The sequence below is a fragment of the Dromaius novaehollandiae genome, chromosome 9, assembly GCF_036370855.1.
Source record: "Dromaius novaehollandiae isolate bDroNov1 chromosome 9, bDroNov1.hap1, whole genome shotgun sequence".
Taxonomy (NCBI): domain Eukaryota; kingdom Metazoa; phylum Chordata; class Aves; order Casuariiformes; family Dromaiidae; genus Dromaius; species Dromaius novaehollandiae.
The window spans coordinates 22,965,487-22,974,598 of NC_088106.1; the positions used below are offsets into that span (position 1 = coordinate 22,965,487).

The following is a 9,112-nucleotide window of genomic DNA, read 5'->3' on the forward strand; positions in this document are numbered from 1 at the left end:
GAAGAGCACTGGAGAGCTGGCAGCCCATACAGTTTAAGACTTTTTTTGGATGGATTTCTTGAGACTGTCCCAAAACCATTTCAAAATAAAATCCCAATTGATAAACACAATTTAAATAGTACATATTAATAAACAGTGGAAAAAATAGACAACATTCATCCTCAGTGAGACTCTGAGGTCAGCAGTACTATGCTAAGAACACAACCTGAGAGTTCAAGTTAAGCATTCAGACCTTTCCAATACATGAACATAACAAATTATTTTACATCAGTATTGCTTAAATGCAGAGAACGTGACAGTGGCAGTCACTGCCCTGCATATTTATTGTATATCCCAAGTGATTTTCTTAAAGTGCAAATTCACAGAAGTACTTGAAATTTATTACAATTCAAACTTTAAAAAAAAACATAGAAAGCAATCAATAGTGAAATATCTTTTAGGTTTCTCCAATTTTACCCTTATGCAACAAAGGAAAAGCAGTTGGGCAGTTCTCCCTGGAGAGTGCACGTGCTGATGTGTTGATGTAACCAAAAGCACATCCTCTAAGAACTGAACTGTACTTCCTCTTGGAATGAAATCTATGCTGTACTGTCATATAGAGGCAATTTCACTTTTGAAAAAGATTGATAACACACCAGGCAGAAGGAGACTCGAGTTCTAAAGTCAAAGCAAATCAGGCGTAAATATGAAGTGCTTAAGTAGTATATAAACATACTATAGATGTAATTCAAGAACCATGACATTAAATGGAAAAGTTATCTGTATTGATTTTAATATTTTTTCTCTGCTTTTCCATCTTTTTATATCTGAAATAGAACCACGGGCCAGGAGAAAGTTGAAGAATAAGAACCTGACACCTTTTCCTCAGCATTCTAGCAAAAATTTTATCTTTTTCATTCTGTAGTACGATTTACAAACTTACCTACAGTGAAGAATAGCAAGAAAGAAAAGATAGCAATTGGTCTTGTTCAGGCTAAGCGTGTTGTCTTTGTTTGTTTGTTTTTGTGCTCTGAAAGCTTTCATTACATCTCCTACCTGATTTAAGCCGGTGTTAGAAGTGACCCAGTAGGGGAATCGCTGTTCTTAAAGAGGGCCACCTCAGCCACTCCCAGGGAGGACAGGGAAGAGAGCAGTGGCAATTCACGAGTCCTTGAAGCCAGGAGAATTCCCACCACACTCCCTAGAGGGCTGACCAGCCACAGGGGTGTGCATCAAGGGGAGGCGATCAGGAGTAAACACAGGAAATGAAACTTACTGCTTCTAATTGCAACAATATAAACTTCACCCATTTCAATTTCAAGTGCACTTTTATCTATGACTACCTTTTAAAATTTACAACCACTGAATTTCCAAGGTTGTCATTACACAAACACTTTCCACTCATGAATCACAAAAGAAGGTAAACAACAATTTTTTCATTTCGAAAAGGTGAGTTCAGACACTTTACCCTGAGGCCTGGAAATGTGACCAGGTCTGAAGTTTCTAACTGGAATCCACCTGTTGGTTTTACTTGCACAACAGGTTCTGTTCACCAGGGAGAGAGCTTTCCTCCACGCTTTGAGTACCACTGTGGAGAAAAGCCAAGTGTTTAACAGCCAAACTTATTTTTACCCTCCCATCCCCTCCCCGAAAAGTATGTTTGGTTTCTCCATAAGAACTTAACTAAGTCAGAAATACATTACTCACTCTGCTTTATCAAACTGATCTTTCTATTCTCAGCATGTGCTGCCAGAAAAGCTCTTCTCTCAGACACTTGGGAAGAAGAATAGATGTTTGCCTGTGGGAAATGTTGGTATTTGCAGACATTCTTATTTTGCCCTTCCATTTGCACATCTTTTGCTGGAATCAACTGGTGTTGAAACCCCATCTGTAATGCTTTATTGCATTCTTATTAGCATCATCACTTCTGGCATGTTCTCCAAGCAGCAAATGTTTAAATCTCATCATTGTCTCTATTGCCAAAAGCGCAGTCTTTTCCCAGTACCTTTTGTGGGGGTTCAGACCGTTTCCTAAGACCACGCTACTGGAGCCATAGAAAGGCTGATGTTTATGTGGAGTGACAGAATGAACCCAGACATCCCGTTTCAAAGGAAATCTGTGTTTCCAGGTTTCCCTCTTCAGCCTGAGAAAAGAGATAATCAAAATATAGATGCCTCGTACCAAGCAGGAAAAAGGATTTCCTGAGTTTTCTTCATACTAGGAAAGCTGTTCTAGATAAGCCATTATTTGGCTGAAATTAACACTACTGGAAGCTATCATGAGTGAATTTTAAAGGTTGTTCATATATCCTACTGACACTGTATAATTTTATAGCAGTTTAGGTTGACAATTCCTAGCAGATGAACTGATAAGATTTAAGAAGGGTGTGAGAAGAAAACAGAGAAGACTGCTGCAATTGGAGGAAACAGTAAAGTAATTCTAGAGCTCACACCAAGATTTTATGAACAGCATATTTTGTTAGAGTGGATTGCAGGGTTAATTAATAATCTTGTAAAACTAATAATTAATCTTTCTCAATTTTGGCATTGTCTTAGTCAAAGAAAAAGATACTTTGGGGACTGAAAATATAGGTCACTAAAGTATGCTAAGGACATACTTTGGGGGATTCTGTTGTAGGATTTTTCATCCTCTAAATAAATAGTTCTAATCCATTGAATAACATTTTTTCTTTCTAAACATATAGACTACACTAGCTGGAATAGTCTTACTTATGACTCCTCTTGCACTTCTGTTGGATATCTTTGAAAATATATAGATAGTTTGCTCTTCTGGAACCAGTTGGGCATTGTTTTTTGGTTCTTTTATTCTTTTCCCACTGAAGACATTGGCAAAATCCCCACTGAGCGGAATGGTGAGAATCAAGCTTTAAGTCCCCGTCACTACAATGGCCACATTCAACATCACCTTCCTTGTCTCACCATCTGCCATGGATTATTTAGGACAACTCTCCTGTTGCATCAAGGAAGCTGTTGCATATGCGTTTGCATCTTTGGTGACGCAGATGAAAAAAACTGCATGCAAGCCTGAGACATCTTGTATAAGTAGACCACCGTTTCATAAAAGCTGAATTGGGATTTTTCATTAAGTTTTGTCACTTGCTGTCTCACCATCCTTCAAGAATATTAATCTCCAACAAACTAAGAATCAGGTAATAATCCTGAAGAAATCATCCCATTATAAGTTAATGGCTGGATTTTCAGTTAATGGACCAAGCTGAAGACAAGGGTAGTTAACAGTATAACAAACTGCAGTAATATAACCAATTTCAAGGGGATTATTACTGTCATAAACTGTATTAAATGGTTTATAAAAGCAATGGCTTGGGTTCCCCCTCCCCCCCCCCCTTTTTTTTAAGTTATGTGAAATAGGGTAAAATGAGAGGCTGCTTTGTTAAATAGGTTGTTTCCAACCAATTTTCTAAGCATTTAGAATACAGAGAATGCTCTGATAACCATATAATGAATATTTTAAAAGCACCAGAGGTTGTTCTTTGCTCCAATAGGTGGGGAAAAGCCATTAACTTTTATGTGACCAGATTTCAATGAAGCTGTTCTACAGCTCACCGTGGAGAAAACCACCAGATTTAGACTGTGCTCAGTTCAGTGCCAGGACGCATCGCTTGGCCGTTTAAAAGTCTCAAAATCTGTCAGTCAATAACATTTCAAGACCAAAGCAGGAGGACAATAGATATAGCAAAAGCCCTGTTCTGCACTCAGTTCTACGAGTAAACTAAATCAGTAACTGCCATGGAAAAGAGTCAATCTACATGTGTTTCTGTCCCTTAACTACACAGTGGAAATAGATCTCTGCTTCATTTACTTGCAGATATTATGCATGTTTTCTTCATGTGACACCTTTGTACTCAGAAGTAGTAATACAAGATGGAAGTCATCTATTTGGATAATACACATTTCCACACAGTTCAGTCCTAATTTCATTGACTAGACAGAGATTACAAACTCCCATTCTATCCAAACACAAGAACAAGCAGTAGCTTGAGCTATTCAGATAAACATTATATTATAAACCTCAAATACAGCATTAGACCTTGGCTAGAATGTGACAGCAGTGCATACCTGCAGAACACTTATTTAGGACTTCGACCCTTAGAATGGGATAAGGGGTATGGATTTTGTCACTAGTTCCACAATTTCACTGGAGTAACAAAACATTACTGGTTTTTCTTTAATCTCTACCCATCCCCAAGATGAGAAGAAATTATTGAGGATAATGTTGCATAGTCTATACTAGGTCCCAGTGGTCTTCCTGAAACATTGATAATGCTCCAGACTATGGCTCAAGTTTGCCATAGGCTCCCCTCCGTTCTTTCCTCTACTCCATAATATCAGAGCTCCACTTACACTACTCTGGTATTTGAAAGTATCAATTAGCTATCACAAATTAGGCAAACATAGCTTTAAATCTGATTCCAATAAATGAATCGGAGATGGCATTCAACATACAAAAATACTCGTTAATAAATACAGAAGAAAGAGGGATGGAATTAGAAACCCTCAAGTCACTTAGATAACAACACACATTTAAAAAAAGCCCCATACACATGGGCACTTCAAATGAGGTGAAGTTAATCATGTTCTTTTGTCATATCTGTGTCTATTTGAATAGCTGCATCAGGGAATAGAAGAAAATGTCATGCTGCTGATGCCACAAAAACAGCAGTGATCATAGGGGGATGTATAAACATGAGTATAGCTTGCCAGATGCATCAAGTCCTTTTGCTCTCCTCAGCACTGCTAAGGCCTCAGGTGGAATATTGTATATCAAAAGGGACATGAACTAACAGCAAGAAGTCCAGAAGACAGCAATGCAAATCATCACTGGTTCAGAAAACATGACCAATAAAGAAAAAAAGGAGGAAAGCCTGAAGAAAAACTTTCGAATAAAATAGTTCTCCATAACCATGTAGAAAGGTCACAAAGAGATAAACTTAGCCTATACCTTCCTTGCTGAAGTTAATGTATTAGGAAAACTTTCTAATAATAATTGAACACTACAGTAAATTGTCTAGGAATATCATACTGTTTTATTCCACATCTAAGTTTTAATAGAAGATTTCCATCACTGTATTACGTTTAGTATCAGATCTGTTTCTGGAATTCCAACTCAGGAAGAGTTTAGAACAATAAACAAATTATACCAGGGTATCTGACTCATACTTAGAAGTAATCGAGATCATTACAAAAGAAAATAAACATTTTCTCCAAAGAATTTTAGTACATTTCTTTTGATGAGTCCCACAAAAGACTTCCCACTTGACAGAAAAGCCATTTGGCAAAGAGTGATTAGAACGGAAACTCCAGGTGTCTAGGACCCTTTCTAACTTTTACTGTGATCTACTACATGACCTTATCGAAGTTTGTTTTTAACCATTCGGCCTCTAAATATCCCCAGAATTTGGCCTTAAGATATTTTACTTGAGTTGCAGCTTACTAAAACAATGCTATCCTTTGGAAGCTATCTTTTGTTTCAAGTAACAGCCATTTTCTTATAGTGTTAACAGTTCAGACCATTCAGCTATTGTTTAATCAACTGTTTTTCTCTTTACTTGGTTCGGTTGACATAGGCCTATCCAAGCATCACTGAGATGTAAGCTTGCTGATTGGATACATGTTCAGCCATTGCAGGAAAAACATCTTTTTCTTATTTTCACATGGTAAATAAGGATATTTGGATGGAAGAACATGCATCTTGAGTTCTGTCTTATTTTCAGTAATACATCAACAAGAGGAAAAATAAAACAAATGTTTGCAATTTCACATTGCATGAGAAGCACTTGATTTCTTTATCAGATGGTAGTTTCTCATCTTTATAGGCAGATAAACACTGAAATAGTTTAAAGCATTAATTTAAAAATTAGAATGACAGAATTCTCTACATCAGCCACAGAGGTTAAATATCAGTATAACATCTTTTTAATCCATCCATTTTCTTCCTCGCACACTCATATACATAGAACTCCTTTTTGTGCCAGTATTATTTCAGTTTAAATTCTTCTAAATAGTAGTTTTCCCACTCCAGTTCCTCAAACAGCTGTTTCACATCCTTAATAGATTTCACTTACATTAATCTTCTGGTATCAATTTCAGATTTCCTCTTTTATCTTCAAATTTTGTACCTTTTTGTTCCTTAAAGCTTTATCCCTTTCAAGTAGTTGTACAAAAATCATCTTCTCCCATATCTACAGTATATATAACAATTTTAAAGAAGATTAAACTCATCTGTTCTAGTTTCTTTACCATCTTAAAGAGAACAGCAGTCTCCAGTTTATTAAAATCTTGGTCCCAGGATGCAGCGCTTCATTCTGGGCTAAATCCTGACATTCCAAAGCCTCTGAAAAACAACTATGCCTCCTTCCCAGGATACAGAGAAGGATGAGGAATTGCATTCAACACTAAAATGCTTCCTCTTAAAGAGGAGAGCCCTAATGAAACTGTAGTCCTGCCACATTTAGTGCACTCAGCCATATACTAGTATGGTACAAGATGGAGTAGAAGGAAACGCTGCTCACATTTTAGAGGGTGTTTGATATTGTCAAGAGGTTTAGCTCACATTGCAGTTTTCCATTATTAGCCCTAGCATTTAGCCTTATTAGTAGCCAGCTTCCTTCTTCAAATGGAGTATCCATGCAAAGGATGATTTTCCCTCAAAGAGAAAGATGAGTTTTATTTCTCATAAGTCCCATTTTGTTATTTTTAGCTCATATTTGTAATTTTACTCAAGCCCTCTGAATTAGTTTGCTCCACTCAAACGTCTATCTGCAATTTCTTCCATTGAAAATGTCATTAGCATGCTGGTTACTTCATCTTTTTAATCATAAAAATGGATCTAACCCCAGTTCCAGCAGTACTGCTCTAGAACCCCTCATCCCTGATGGTGATCCTTTTCAGCTGGGGACTGTGAACAGGCCTATCCAATTCCCTCTTTTCACTGAGAAACATCATTCAGAGCTAGAAAGCTCCTTGACTTCCCCCCAGTATTGATCAGGGGAGATTTGGACCATTTCCATGCTGCATTGTATCCTGTGCACCTAATGGCTCACAGGCAATGCATCCGTATTTCACTGCAATCCAATTACGACAGACAACTGGCTCTTGATTCTCACTCCTGTGATTTCAAGGCGACTAGCAGCAAGGAACATATGGCACCATTGCTACCGGACTAGGATTTTTAAGCCTTCTAGGGAACCAGCCGACCTCTGACTTGCAATTGATAATTCTGTGATTTTTAAAATCTCAGCAGTCTACGCTGCGTAAAAACTGACAGTTAACTTAACAACCTGTACACATGCAGCATAATGTCTTCCAATAACACCGCCTGCCAGAAGTCACCATCTGTACTTCCTCTGCTGAGAACAGCCAAACTGTTATGCAAAGTTGGACTAACATAGGAATAACATACAATATTTCTCACCGCAAATGTCAGGGTACATGAAGGCTTCATCATTTTCTAGGTGCACAAAGATTCAGATTTCTGTATTGTTTCCATCAGGCTCCTAAGCAGAGAAAGGAGAGTAAACTCCTGGAGCTGCGCGATGCCTTTGGGGGTGTACAGCCTTTTAAGGCTGTGACAGCTGACTACACATTCATCTGACATGTTCTGGGGGAGTGATAAACAGAACTACCCACTCCATCAGCCACTAGAAACACAGGAGCCACGGAGCCTTTTACATGGTGGGGTAAACATATGGAATTTAGGTCTTGCTTTGACTAATGCAGGGGCAGCTGCTTAGCTGGTATAAACTGATCAGGTAGTGACAAAATACACAGCTGAGGGTCTGCCCACATTCTGCTGTCTTCTCTTCTGCAAGTGAAGATGTCAGTGCTCCATATGCATTGTGCTCCTCCACAGCAGCTATGCAAGAGTAAGAAATAATAAAAACTACTTTCCCAGAGCTGTTAGTGGCGATGGTCCTGCCCTGCCGGATCACAGAAGGCTTGCCATGGTGCCTGTCCTGCAGGCTGCTCGGAGCAGTGCGCCCCAGCAACCGAGGGAGGTTCAGCTAGGTCCTGGCTGAAGAGTGAGCACTCCTAATGCCTTGCCTTCTCTCAAGCGGGCAGCCTCTATTCCTCCTCACAGTTTTTGACACAAGCATGTTATCTCACCCATTTATTATCTTCAGGGTAGGATCTCATTGTGCAGTTCTTGGTTCAAACTTTCTGCCTTGGCTAATGTATTGCTCTCTGGTCTATGCTTACCATCATGGTACATATCAAGTGAGCACCATGACTGCCGTGTACAGCCCACAGCTCCTTTCCTGGCTCTCACACTCATCATTCTGAGAATTTTCTAAGAATGCAAACCAACATGAATAGTACTAAAAGGCTTCAGATTGAATCCTAGAAGGAACAGAGCTGGAGAAAATCCATTCCTTCCTGAGCCTCTCCACTGCCTTCCTAAAGGACTTGAAACCATACGTGGCAGTCAGATAGAGAAAAGAATACTAGAGCAGTGGCTAAACCCATGTGCAAATGGGCTATCCTCAGCTGGTAGCATCTTACAGCTATTTTACACTGGTGTTCAACAGATACGCTCACAAACCTGTGCCCTGCACTACTTCTGCTTTGTAATAAGTACTTTTTTGGACAAGGAGTTTGGCTTTATACTCATATCTCTAGGTACATAATAACATAGCAACAAAGAAACTTTGTGCATTTGTATGAGATGAAGGAAGTCTGGGAAGGAGAAAAAACATGAAGGGTTAGCTCTAAAAATGTTAGGTTTACATGAGAAAGAATACTGGAAGATATAGATGTTATGTAAAATTATCCACTCCTCCTCCCCTTTTCTTTTTTTAAACATGCTACTATAACTGCAAGACATTATTTGCTCAGTAGATCAGCACATGGGAACACCGAACTTTTATAACGATCACCTGTGCACTGTATTTTCAGTATTCACTGGAGTAAGGTTAGCTACAACATTCAGGTTTTTCTGAAGTCCTAGTCTTTATCCAATTTTCCAGCTGGGTTGAGTGAAGCACAAGTAGGTCAAGTGACCTGTCTAAAGACACAGAAAATGTCTGATTTACTTAAAATTAGAAAACCCAGGACACTTCTACTTTTAGCTGTCATGCTTGAAAGTTTAAAACTTA

General features: G+C 38.7%; 1 long non-coding RNA gene across 1 annotated transcript in view; it reads right to left on the reverse strand.

The window, feature by feature from the left end:
- Nucleotides 1-8,275, reverse strand: part of LOC112988922 (uncharacterized) — a 204,681-nt gene extending 196,406 nt beyond the window's left edge. Inside the window, exon 1 of the long non-coding RNA XR_003260658.2 lies at nt 7,432-8,275. This is a non-coding gene — a long non-coding RNA (uncharacterized LOC112988922). The remainder of the gene's footprint in view (nt 1-7,431) is intronic.
- Nucleotides 8,276-9,112: the final 837 nt, after the last annotated feature.